Here is a 14438-nt window from a genome sequence, read left to right as displayed (position 1 = left end):
GGCAGGACGCAATCCTGCATACGGCGGTCCTGGAGTGGTTAATCTATACCTACTGCCGTCAGAAGTGCCACAATTATTAAGAGGTACACAGCTTTTTGGCGCCAGTTTTCTGGCATACAGGGGTTCACGAATGTCGTCCAGAAATTTTACTGCAGAGATTTCAGCATGGATTTTTTTTTGCCCGAAATCCACACAGAAAACACTCCCAACCCACTTCATATTGGTTTCAATGGCAAAACCGTGCCATAGTCTACAAGGAATTTCTTAGCCTGCACAAGGAAACATTGTGGAGACAAATCGCAACATGTTCGTTCTTGGTGTGGATTCTGCATGGAAATTCCCATCGAAATACAAGGGAGGCCTAAAAACCACATTAAAATCAAATTAAAAAAACTAATCTTCAATAAAAAAAATATTTTATTATTTTAACTTTTTATGCAAAATATTTTCATGCAGATACATCGACAGATCTTTTCCACCTGCAAAGTGTACCCTATGTTATACTTATATTGCATGAATATTATGGTCAAAAATAGATGGGGTATACTTCCAAAAAAAAATCAAGATTAATAAATCAAAAGCCCAGACTGAGGCAAAAAGGAAGCTAAAATATAACTTAATAAATACAATAAAATATCTGGGTCGTACCAGCGATCAAAAAAGGATAAAACATTAAACGCAAAGTATAAGAATCCACTATTGGAACTACAGGGCAACTGAAGTCCTATAGCACTACAGGCAAGATTTGTGATAAGAAAAAAGGAACAGTCTTACCAGCTTGGAGCGCTGCAGTTGAGGACTATCAGGTATCCATCAGGAAACCCTGAAACAAAGTTTTCTAGTCCAACTGGGTCATGGAGGACAAGTAACTTTGAAGGACGCTCAGTGCAGATAGGAGGGGGAACAACTATCCCTAGAATCCCCTAGTTCACGGGAGGGGGGCTAGGGTGACCCTACCTACCTACACAGAGCCCCTGCCCCGAAAGGGGGTTTATACTGACCAATGCTCGACTAAAACGAATAGCGCTGATTCTGAGGGAGAGGGTGGACCAAAATCTAAAAAAATACTCAACACAAGGGGGCAATGGACAGGATCGCAATGGCGGAGTCCCCAGGGGACGTGAACAACGTTTTTTAGGACAAATTGCCCAGGGCCAATCAAGCCCCAATTTATCCAATAAGTGGCCCCCAAGTGGTTAACCTTTCCTCGAGACCTCTCAGTGCTTCTGAGACCCAGATTCTTCTCTTTTGTGCCTACACCACTATTCAACAGGTTTAATATCATAAAAGGATTTACATCTTTATACTCAAACTGTCAGGATCAGGATACTGATCAGTCATACAAATGCCATCAGTTGGCATACGTTTTGACGGAACTGCTTGCCGGATCACTCTGCCGCAAATGTAAACATAGCCTTAGAGACAGAGTCTGATCATACCAGGGGCCTTGGCCCATTCTCCAATCTTAAACTCAGAAGCACTAAGATGCCACCTCTAACCGGAGAAATCTCCTGCATTGATGCATTTCTTGATCTTGTGACTACGCATACTTATAAGATCTAGTCAGATAACCGCTGGAGGGTTACAAAACAAGAACTCAGAGGTATTCTGGATGATGCTAATCAACAGCAGCTCATGGGCCGCTCTATTGTTTCCGGAGTGGGCAACCTTTGTCAAAATCTGGTAATATATATTGACCAAATCCTAGCCGCCTTTGTTATTTTTCTATCTTCCTTCACTCGAGACGAGATACTATCGAGCTGTTGAGACGTCTTGAGGGGGTTCACGTGGAGGCGGACAGATTACTTGCCAGTATAGATGTGGAAGCACTGTATTTCAGCATTCCACACAATCTAGGCATCCAGGCCATAGACTTTTTGTTACAAACCAGAGGTTGTCAGTACTGTGCCCACAGCCGGTTTGTCCTTCGCATTCTGGAGTTCACCCTGACTAGGAACATATTCCTATTCAACAACAGGCTTTACCACCAAGCTCAGGGGCACTGCGATGGGGAGCCCCTGCGCTCCAGCGTATGCTAATCTGTTCCTGGGCTGGTGGAAGCTACGTTATTCTTTGTTGAAGAAAGCGTTGGACCTTTGGACCTAATTGGGCTGTGGGCACGGTACATTGATTATATTTATAATCATCTGGAATGGAACCAAGCTGGCATTCGAGACCTTCGTTAGGAGGCTTAATAACAATCAGATAAGTCTGTGGTTCACCTGCGAGTGAGATCGGGTGTCTTTACCCTTCCTTGACGTTTCACCCCTCTCGTTTTAGAGATGCTATTTGACACCTCAGTATACAGGAAACCAATTCAACCAACTCTTCTGAGATGGGAGAGTGGACACCCACTCCCACTCATAAGAGGTATTCCTAAGGGGCAATACCTGCACTTCAGAAGAAATTGTTCCACCAAAAATGAATTTTTCTCAGGCTGCAGACTTGCGACAAAAGGTTTAGACAGAGGGGCTATCCTGACAAAGTCCTCAGATTGGCATTCAGATCAGCTTTACAGACAGACAGAACAACACTCCTTACACCGAAACCAAATGGTGAACAGGCGAATAAAGTCATTTGCCTCAACACCACTTATGATGAATCTGCCAGGCCAATACATGATATTGTGGAGATTACCCACATATCATGTATAGACGAGGCAGGAGCCTGCAAGATAGACTTGTGCACAGTCAGTTCACCCCATCGGTGTATTCTGGGAGTGCACGGCTCCGCAGTAACATTCATGGATGCTATAGGTGTAGTGGGTGCAGAGCTTGTAAATACATCCAAACTGGTAAAACTTTTAGAAGCAATGTGAATGGGAAAGTATACACTATCCACGATTACAATAATTGTAAAACTCGCAGTATTATATACCTACTTATGTGCAAATGTGGCAAAGAGTACATTGGGAAGACGATCTGGGAATTTCGAAGGCGGGCAGGTGAGCACTTAAATGACATCACTAATAAGGACAAGGACACACCGGTTGCCAAACATGTCCATAATCTACACAATAGTAGAGCTCAAATTACTTTTATGGGCATTGATAGGATTCACCCACCCGTGAGAGGAGGTGACTGGGACAGGAGCATTTTGCAGAGGGAAGTCCGCTGGATCCATTACCTAAAAACTGTGGCCCCACTTAGACTTAATGAGCAGCTGAATTTGCGCTGCTATGTGTAGTCCAATTTCCTCTTGTCCTTATACAGTTCTGTTTTCTTTGTCACCACTCTCCTCCAGTTTATTTCCTTCTCTTTTATAACCCCCCCCCCCCCCCCCTTTTTGTAGCTGGCCACCATATTAGCACACCAGTCAGCCCACATTTATATACTCCTCGCATTCTTCCTCTTTTCTATCTCTGAAACAGTCCTCCAACTTTTTGTTCAGCTGTAATTTTCTCTGTGTCCCTGTCAACAAGCCCCTTTGCTTTAATTTGTTGTCTACCTAAGGTTGGTTTACACTTACTGCCCCTCGAGCAGCGCTGGCGTTCCCCATCTGGAATGTCATCGTTGCTAGGCAATGTGCGCTCCTGGCCCTTTGAGTATGGCTTCCACCCAACGTGACCCCACGCTGCACTCTGCAGGAATTGGCACCACGTCTAGCTGACATCGCGTTGGTTCCGGCCTCTGCTGACGTTGCGGTCATGTGACTGGTGACATGACCAGCAAGTCGAACCTTAGGGCTTTTGGCGCGTGCGACCCGGCCTTTAAAAACTAGCGTCACACGCCTATAACTGGCACCCTCGGACAAGACTTCCCACACGGACTGTGGGTTCTTCTCTTGTGTGGCATCAGCACATTTGGTAGCTCTGTACCACTGACAGGCTCACCTTCACTAGGGGACACAGTTACCCACCGGCAGTCTACTTGGTCAAATGACCATTAGGTAGGCCTCTTTACTTTTTACTTCTTACCCTGGTTTTCTTTTCCCTTCATTTTTTGATTTCCTCCTAAGACCACATTATATTCATTTTTAGAAATTGTTGTGCATTATCAAGTCCTGGGAATAATTCTCCTGATGAGTATTGTATGAAACGTGGCACGTTGGGAAACTATCCTATGGGGTTTACCAGGGATTCCGTCTGGACTAGGGACAGGTATCCGGACGGGGTCGCCCCTTTTGGGGCAGGTGCTCTCGGTAGGTAGGTAGGGTCACCCTAGCCCCCCCCCTCCCGTGATCTAGGGGATTCTAGGGATAGTTGTTCCCCTCCTATCTGCACTGTGCGTCCTTCAAAGTTACTTGTAGTCCTCCACGACCCAGTTGGACTAGAAAACTTTGTTTCAGGGTTTCCTGATGGATACCTGATAGTCCTCAACTGCAGCACTCCAAGCTGGTAAGACTGCTCTTTTTGCTTATCACAAATCTTGCCTGTTGTGCTATAGGACTTTAGGTGCCCTGTAGTTCCAATAGTGGATCCTTATACTTTGCGTTTAATGTTTTGTTCTTTTTTGATTGCTGGTACTACCCAGAAATTTTATTGTATTTATTAAAAGTTATATTTTACCTTCCTTTTTGCCCCAGTCTGGGCTTTTGATTTATTTATACTTATATTACACAGACGATGGGCTGGGCAACTTTCAGCGACTGAAATGGGCCAGTCCGACGTTGGCACCATTGGCTACAGGAGTATCCTTCCCGGAAGTCAGTACTGTGCTGCCCCTGCAATAAAGCGAGTGACAGAGTGTGAAGACAGTCACAGGATTTACTGCTGCCTGGGGCCGGAGATCTCCAGAAAGGGGTTTGGCCACTTTGTATTACTAGTTGCACATGCGGTGGGAACATCACGTACATGCAGCTAGTAATAAGCATTATTAAACTATTAGCACTGATGTCCGATAATTTATAAGACTAATTCATGTTCACACGCTGGACCCCTGACCTGTATGTCGGGGCTGTGCTGGGAACATGGCCGCTGATGGAGGATCCAGTCCCTGGTGTTACACAGGATTGCTGCTTTCCCAACATTGCTGTAGGATTTTAGGCCATAAATGTGATTAGTGGGGGTTCACTGCCCCTGCCCATCATCACACTGAAGGGCGCTCCTGTGATTTCTGTTTTGCCTTTAGGTCCCATGTGGACGTATCCTAATATTTCCATGTAGCTATAGGGTGGGCCCCGAGAATCAGTTCCTCTTGTGGGCCCTACGCACCCCAGTCCGCTACACCGTACTGCTGTCACAGAATGGAAGGTAAACCAGCTGCAAACTCCAGGATTATTAGGACGACTTTAATCTTTAGTCCAAAAAATGACGCATTTCAGGGATAAACCCCCTTCATACAGATGGTACACAGTATGCTTCTATCTTCCACGCAGCATGCAACACATTTATCAGCTAGGCACATGACCTGTTGACAAATCAGTCGCAAGGGAAAAAGGACACCTGCTCTGACCATTTGTCCCTTTTGGGATACCATAATGACATGGTTTTTTTTTAGATTTTTGCTGCACAGTTACCATCACAGGTGAATGTGGTATTTACAGTAGCAAAATAAACATTTCTACATTCAAAAATACAGTATGTGCTCCCAATCTCCAGAAGTAATGAGGATTAGAACATACATTGTTGCATTATTTCGGCGTCTGATACAGGGAGGTAAATTTGAAGGGTTGGCTAAATACCCCAAGTAGAGCTAGGACTTTCATTTTATTTATTTATATAGCAGTTGCTATATTGTATTCCGCAGCGCTGTATAGACATATTCCGGATGGTTCCTGCCCCCATTGTGGCTCAATCTAAATTCTGGGAAATCAAAGGTCAATCTCAAGTCACAAACAGATGGGTACCCAAATATTGAGTGACCTCAATAAGACTTAACAAAAGTAAAGTTAAAACTTAAGGTCACCCATTAATTTTTGTTTTTCTTTGCTCAATCTAAATTCTGGGCTAACCGACCTGTACGTTTTTTGGAGCGTGGGAAGGAACCAGATTACCCAGAGCAAAGTCCATGCAGATGTTGCCCTTCACCAGATTCAAACCCAGGATCTCAGCGTGGTAAAGTAACAATGCTAACCACAACCGAGCCACCCCAGACTATATATGAAGCATTATTGGTTGCACACGGAGTCTCTAAAGGTTCCTTTAGACGGGGCGATACAGCAGGCACTCGTCAGTGGAGGAGACCAATGCATTTACATGCTGTGATCTCCTCCACAGTACGGGGGAGGAGAGATCACTAATGCCATCACTTATCCCCATACACACAGAGCAATCTGCTGACGGTAGATGATGATTTTTGTGTCTGAATGATCTATTACCTACTAAACGAGCGTTGCGCTCGATCATTGGGCAACACTACCAGAGAATCGCTCACAAATGTTCCAAGGTAATGTTAGCAATTCCTTCCTTTGTTCCACGAGTGTTCCTTTGTTAGCGATTATCTTGCGAATTCTCGGCTCAAATCAGATACACTGTAGTCTTCCCTAGAAGCAATGCAATGGCACCAGATTCAGAAAATTGTGAACTCTGTTTGCCTCCATATGAAATCAGAGGCACATTGAGGGACAGTAGGAACTTTTAGCACATCCACTCAACACTACAACACATACTGATACAGCCCTCCCGATACGGTGGTGGGTGGCCCTCCCTTAGGCTGAATTTGTCACTGTGGTCACAGATATCCACCAGTCTGACTGCAGACTTGCTTGTGGTAAACAGGGTCTCATCAATACTATGTCATGGGGCTGCCATATTTACTTTAATCTAGCTAATGCCCATCCTACTGCAACCTGATCCCCTGGGACGTAATATGTGCCCATCTGGATTTAAAGAGGACCTTTCACCGATTATTACAATGTGAACTAAGTATACAGACATGTAGCACGGCACCCGGGGATCTCACTGCATTTACTATTATCCCCGGGCGCCGCTCCGTTCTCCTGCTATGCCCTCCGGTTATGGTAGGCGGAGTATGCCCTTGTTCTGCTCTAGCGCTGGCCAATCGCAGCGCAGAGCTCACAGCCTGGAGGATTCTCCCAGGCTGTGAGCTCTGCAATGCGATTGGCCAGCGCTACAGAAGAACAAGGGCAGACTCCGCCTACTATAACTTAGTGAGCGGAGATACCGGAGGGCATAGCGGGAGAACGGAGCGGCGCCCAGGGATAATAGTAAGTGCAGTGAGATCCCCGGGCGCAGCTCTACATGTCTGTATACTTAGTTCACAGTGTAATAATCGGTGAAAGGTCCTCTTTAACACGGGATACAGGGGGGTTATGGGCTTTAGCATTTTCCCTGAAGCCTCACTGAGTTTTCACAGGGCTGCACTGTCTCTTCAAATGTTATAAACGGAGGATCGGGGCAACTCGGAGTGGATGGTCTGTCACTCTGCGGTGGGGGTTGGACAGGGCAGAGGACCGTCTGTACTGGGGGGAGTGTGTTTACGGACCAGAGCTGGGTCGTCACAGAGGCCCTACAACTTCTGGAAGGGTGGGGGGCACCACAAGCAAGACACGTATCTCAGGCATCAAGATTCTGCTGCCCACAATGTGCACACGTCTATCCTGCTGGTCCCCTTACTGTCACACCACTCCTTCCCACTCAAGCAGGTGGCCATACTCAAGGTCAAGGCACACTCAAAACCAGATACTCCAGAGACCCAAGGAAATGCCAGAGCTGACAGAGCAGCAAAGGAAGCTGCAATGAGGAGAAGAGAGGAGGTGAAGACGATGGTAGCCCAGACACAGTCAAAGGTCATAAGAGATGAGACAGGTATACCACTAGGATTTCACCCTACCAAAGAAATGGTCCATGCCCCATCTAAGGTGCAGAAAACTTCTGAAGGAATTCCTAAAGGACTCTATGGGGACAAATGGTTCCTGATAGACAAGCAGAATGAAGCATCTGATGAAGTGGCTGAATTGGGTAGGAAGGGAGCGGTACCAGACTCAGATAAGGATTACATGTGGAAGCTTGGACATCTAATACGCCTACCCTGAAGTCTTTACCCCATGACTGTGAATTGGGCACATGGCCCTACTCATCTCAGGAAGGAAGCCATGAATAACCTCATATCCTCCATCTTCTTGGCTCCAGCCATCTCCACGTACACTGCCCGACATGTATATAGCTGAATAGTCTGTGCCAGATGCAACCCAGGGAAAATGGAAAAAGTCCCTGTCAAGTGTTCACCAAAACCTCTCTACCCTTTCCAAAGGATCCAGATTGACCACATACAGATGCCCCCTGCACAGTAATTTCAGTATGCTCTAGTGGTCAGACATGTTCTCTGGATGGCCTGAAGCCTATCCTGTGAAGAATCAGACAGCGAAGACAGTGAGGAAGCTGTTAAATGAGATTGTTTGCAGATTTGGGGTACCTGAAGTGATAGTGATCAAGGAACTGCCTTCACAGCTGAAGTGGCCCAGGAAATATGGGCTGCACTGGGGACTCACCTTGCTTTCCATACCCTGTACAGACCACAAATCAGCAAAGTCGAAAGACTGAACGGCACATTGAAACGAAAAATGATGAAAATGGCTCGAGACTGGTAAACCATGGCCAGAGACTCTTCCAATTGCTCTATTCAGTGACAGACACGCCCCTAGGGAGAAGGAAAAGCTGTCCCCTTTTGAGATTTTGTTTGGGAGTGCCCCCAAGTTAGGACAGTATTTTCCCCAAGAACTTGTTTTGCAATATGATTGCTTGTCTGCCTGTGTATTTGCTCTGTGTAAAGATCTGACTGACCTACATTTTAGAGTATTTTCTTCACTTCAAGATCCCAGCCAGATTCCTGGAAGTCATACCCTTCAGCCAGGAGATTGGGTTCTGGTGAAAAGGCATGTCAGAAAGACTCTAGAGCCCAGATTTGATGGCCCATTCCAGGTTCTACTAACTACGCCCACGTCTGTGAAACTCGAGGAGAAGAAGACCTGGATGCACGATTCATACTGCAAGAAGGCTCCAAGGCCCCCATGCAGAGGCCTGCTGAGAATGATATCCTTTCTGGTGTTCTTGTTGGGAGGGGGTGTGGGTCTTGTGGGAGTGTATACGGCCCAATGTTCATACTGGGCCTCAGATGCCTCGAGTGGCACATGGGTCTTCTGGGTAAATACCACAGAGCCAATACAGGTCTTTGAATTTGACTTCTGTGATGTTGCTGATTGCAGATGTCATGACAGTTCAATGTTTGATTTTGCTTACCTGCAGTACTATGTATGTGTTACCAGGACCAATAATGACTACTGTGTGGCCTGGTCTGATGTACTCACCAATACAGGAGTCAGCTGGGGATACAAAGAAAGGATAAAAAGGGGAAACCCTCTTGTAACCAGAATGCATTTAAATACCAAGAATATGGGAAAAACTCCGCTCAAAACATGGTCGAAAAAAATACCACTGATCAAGGGGGGCCCCTGGGTTGTCATCCCTTAATACCGACAATAAAATCCCCCAGCCAACGGACTTGAGAATGTATGTTTTGAGTAAATATCCATCTGATAAATATGGGCCCTGGGGACAGCTCCACATTAAGGATATTGCAGACAGACCTGTCCCAAATCCTACCCCCAGTTCAATGCCAATACAAGAGCCCAACCCTTTGTTACCAGGGAAAGTAGCTAGACGCCTCTTTACTGTAAAGGAGACATTGGCATGGGAAACAGGATTTTCTGACCGTCATTTTTGGTTGGAATAGATGAAGTACACAACATCGCAGGTAAACAGATCTGGGTGTATCACCTGTGCCACAGCCAGACCACACTTAGGAACTGTGCCCCTTAACCTAAGTCCTAGTCAATATTCAGGTTTCACAAGCATGTATGCGAATCAGACTGCTGATATGACTGAATGCAAGGTTTGGGAGGAGAAGTTCCCAATATTAAGAGAAACTCCTGAACCTGGGGGAGGGATAAACATATACAAGGGGGATTACACCCGTTCTGAGATAGAGGGCAAAAAAGGGAAAAACATGGGCAAGTTTCCGGAAGGATATTGTGGAACTGTGGTGAATGCCACTGGTGAACCCTATCAAAGTCATTTGATTAACCAGACTCAAGCATTAGAATCTTTTATCCCTATAGTTACTATAAACAAATGTGGATTGGATCAACTACCTCTATTATAGTCAGCAGAGATTTGTGAATTACACCAGAGATGCATTAAAGGGTATAGTGGAGCAGCTGGGGCCCACTAGTATTATTGCATTCCAAAAAAAAAAAAAATGGCTCTGGACATGGTAATAGCAGAAAAAGGTGGTGTGCGCAAAATGATTAGTGAAACCTGCTGTACTGTAATTCCAGATAACTTAGGGACCAAATGGTCAGGTCATGAATGCCCTGAGGGAACGTACTTCTCTCTCAGAAGAATAAAGAGAAATTCTGAGGTGGATAGTTCATGGGAAAATTGGATTAAAAATTGGAAACAGACCTTGTTACAACTTGGAATGGTTATAATCATTGTATTATTGATCCTTGCAGTAATTGTCTGTTGTGTCATCCCCTGCATTAGGAGGCTTTTGCTCAAAGCTGTAGCTGAGGCTACCCCAGAGATGATCATGAGAGAATTTCATAAGGATGGGAGACAAAGTCCACTTAGTTCTGTTGGTCCCCCCTGCTTACAACGCCACCTAGAGATCATCGACCGGTAGGGACAGACATCTGACTTCCCCTTGCCTAAGTCCAGTGTCATGGGAGGCTATACACTAGGATAGGTTGTCATGGAAGCTGGTGAAGAGGATACGGAGCAATGGGACAGATGTGCTAGGCTTTATTAGGGAAAGAATGAGGTCCAAGGGGGGGACTGAGACGACTTCATTCTTTGAATCAGCTAAGAAAGCTCCCATATACCCCAGCTCTCAGACAACCCCTTATCTTCTCCAGAGCACAAAAGTTTCATCCTACCCAAGAGAACACACCCCCTTGGTACGTCATATATGCTTTTCTGCTGTTAGTGAAGACTCCATTACAAGATGGCGCCTGTAGTTAGATATTTACATAGTTCACATACTAGAGTTAGTAAAACAATGCACAATGCGCAGATGCCAAGTGTTATCTCTTTACTTGTTTTTGTATTTTGGCCAATGAAACAATGCCACGAGCCTCGGGGGGGGGGGGGGGGGGGGATCCCCTCTGATGTACATATAAACTGCTTCACTTCCTTGAATAAAGGAGAATTTGCTTTGACCCCAGTGTGTTTGTCACAGTTACTTTCTTCCGTGCACGTAAAACCCTTGGGTACTAATAATTTGAAGCAGTAGAGCAAACATAATCAGCCCTGATTGAGGGCATCTTCAACAGGCATTATACACAGATTGAGTCAGACTTTGACTACTTTCACACTTGCGGCAGAGTGATCCGGCAAGCAGTTCCGTTGCCAGATCCGGCAAAACGTATGGCAACTAATGGCAATAGTAAGAGAGATCAGGATCCTGATAAGTTTTAAAAATGCCTAATCAGTCAGAAAAATGCATTGAAATGCCATATCAGTCTCTGTCATCCGGCAAAACTGATCTGGCATTTATTTTTATTTACTTTTTTTCAGTCCACGCATGCGCAGACCAGAAGGACGGATCCGGCATTCCGGCACTAATACATTCCTATGGGAAAAAAAGCCGGATCCGGCATTCAGGCAAGTCTTCCGTTTTTTTTTTTTTTGCTGAGATAAAACCGTAGCATGCTGCGATTTTATCTTTTGCCTGATCAGTCAAAATGACTAAACTTAGGATATCCTTATGCATCCTGAACCGATTACTCTCCATGCAGAATGGGGATATACCTGATCAGTTCTTTTCCGGCATTGAGCCCTTTTGACAGAACTCCGTGCCGGAAAAGAAAAACGCTAGTGTGAAAGTACCCTTAGCCTCCTTTTCAGGTCATGCTCCCATACAGTCCTGAAACCTGCTGCCTGCCCACTTCCTGTCCACAGACGCTGCCACTCGGATTCCAGCGCCTCCGGCCAAGCACTACAGGTGTATGAAATAGTGCAGCAGACTGTCTATTCCATACAGCACAAAAATCTAAGTATACAGGCCCAACGCAGGACAAAAGGACAGTCTTTTGGCCTTTGTCAGACAAAAGGGGGCGCCCATGGGTGCATATGACGCATGCGCCTAGAGCTTTCATAGTGCCTGCAGCAAATAGGCACAGCAAGGTGAATTCAGCCTTACCAACGTCACCAGGAGCTGATCCCTATATCCCTGTCAATGTGTAACATGTTCCCTCGGCTTTCCTAGTAACCTTGTTAGAGGTTATTTATATCATCCAAATACACACTTAGGAAATGCCTGGCATGGGATGAGATCATCTCCTCAGTAATAAAGCCTATCTGCTTTTAATCTCCATATATGAAAAGAAAATCAGCTCCGACAACTCAGTACTGGCAACCGGTGAAAACAGTAAGCCAGGTTAGAAAACTTTGCACATTTTAGGATAGAAAAAATAAGTAAAATGATGTCTCATTGTGTCCAAAAGGATTCTGTATGGCATCAGTGCCTAAAATTAACCTACATGCCACATGGTCACTTTCAACATCTGACCTACACAACCAGGCAAAGTGACATGCTTAAAGACAAAAAGGCTGAATCATGCAACAGGGAGGACAGGACGAATTGTTGATGCTGCTTTCAGCCTCCAAAACCTTCTCTATGGCATCACAGATAGGTTTTTGTTGGTCATCAGGACTCCCAGGAGCACTGCAAAGCAGCATTTGGTCTTCCATGTCATAGTGACCCTGTGGAGAAGGACCTCACGGAGCGGTTGACAATTTATCTAGCACTATAGTTTCTAATGACTGAAATAATTTACGACTTGTCTAGAACCCTATGTAGATACCAGATGCCAAGTTTCCCTGCCTCCTTTCAACCCCAATTTCAGTAGCAATTCTGCATGGTGCTGACGACCTAAGTAATCAGAGACTAGTTGCCAAGCAAATGCCACCTGATAAACTCGCAGGACAGACTTGGGTTCTTGTTTTGCAGTGTATCCCTACCAACCAGACTAGTAGACATGACTCATCTGTTCCAGTCAATGCAACATCCTACCAGCATGGTTGTCATCTTAATAAAAATAACAATTAGGTGACAAAAACGTAACTCCAGGCAGTAAATGAAAATTTCATTTTATTGGTCATGGAGCTCTACCCCCAAACCCACATCAAGGGCCGATTAGTAAGGCAAGAACATGCTTTAAAGATGATGGTAAAAAACTTCCAGAACAGTTCAGGTGAGTACTGTAGAACTTTGTCATTTGTAATTGTCCAAAACTCTGGACTAAAAAGGTTTTAGTTATTACCCAGTGATGCATTTTAAGGAGCCAGACAGATAAGGACTCAAGAGAGGTGTCAAAGAAGTCAAGACAGACCTACAACTATCTGGTTCCAGTAAAAGGTCTCAACTTCATCAAGGTTTATGAGAAAGTAAAAAAAAGTTGGCAAAAAAAAAAGCCAGTTGTACTTTAGTAGCCCACAATATAAACCATTATAGATGTCAACAGAAAATACAAAAGGCTTGGTGCCAGCAGCATGTTTCAGCAGACTTGGCTACCTGGCCCCCAGCCTTAATTACCTGCACATTTGGCATTTAGTAAGTTAATTTTAAAGAATTATAGAAAATAAAAACATAATCCTTTCAAGATACTTCTACAGGCCATAATTGGTAATTATCCACATAATGCCATCTTAAAATATCAAGGACAAGAGATACACAGAGTTCAGGAGTGACTGTCCGTCGTCATAACTAATCTTTAAATGGGCCTACAACCTACAGCACACTTAGCTGATGTCAACATTTGGCAGAAAACATACGTAAAAGGAAATGTGTTCCATTTAATGCGCTGACCTCTAGAAGCCCTTTAGGCAACAGAATGTGCCATATACAGCACGGTCTGAATAGTTTTGCAGATTCACTTGCTTAAAAGGGTTTATACCATCTAAGACATTGGGGGCATATTCTAGCAATATTTCCCCAATGTCTGATAGGTGCAGATCCCACCTCTGGAAACGGTACCAGCAAAGTCCCAGAGGGTGCACTGCGCATGCGCAGCCACCCGCTATTCATTCCTCAGGCAGTGTCGAAAATAGTCATAGCAGCGGAATCCATAACAGAATTCTTAGATAACCTGAACCTTGTACGCCGAACATTGGCATAATTTTTGAGGGCCATAACATTAGTAACATCAGTAAAAATTGAATGTACAAACCTCTGGCTCCATAGGCAGTTGTGGCGACGCAGCCCGCCTTAAGGTCCATAGTGACTCCTTCACTTCAACCCTTCTATCAGAATTTCACCTGTGTAGACCTCAACTTGTGTGTAAATGTGCCACACATTTTTTTATGCAGTTTTTGAAGCCACAATCAGGTGTGGATCATAAAAGGCGTGTAAGTATTGAGAGAAAATTCTTTTTTTGAAATTACTCCAGGTTTTGGCTTAAACTACATAAAAAACCTGAATGTGTGGTAGCACCCTAAGGTTCTTAAGAACATCTAAACAACTTATTGAGTAATCAAC

The 14438-nt window shown here is 44.8% G+C and overlaps 1 protein-coding gene across 2 annotated transcripts in view; it reads right to left on the bottom strand.

Moving 5' to 3' along the window:
* The window catches only part of SVIL (supervillin), a 193317-nt gene that overhangs the window by 124728 nt on the left and 54151 nt on the right, over window positions 1–14438 (bottom strand). The gene's annotated exons all lie outside the window — the stretch shown is intronic.

This window comes from Bufo gargarizans, chromosome 5 (assembly GCF_014858855.1).
Source record: "Bufo gargarizans isolate SCDJY-AF-19 chromosome 5, ASM1485885v1, whole genome shotgun sequence".
Taxonomy (NCBI): domain Eukaryota; kingdom Metazoa; phylum Chordata; class Amphibia; order Anura; family Bufonidae; genus Bufo; species Bufo gargarizans.
Note: the sequence above shows the minus strand (reverse complement) of the source record. Positions and strands in the feature narration are given on the sequence as shown.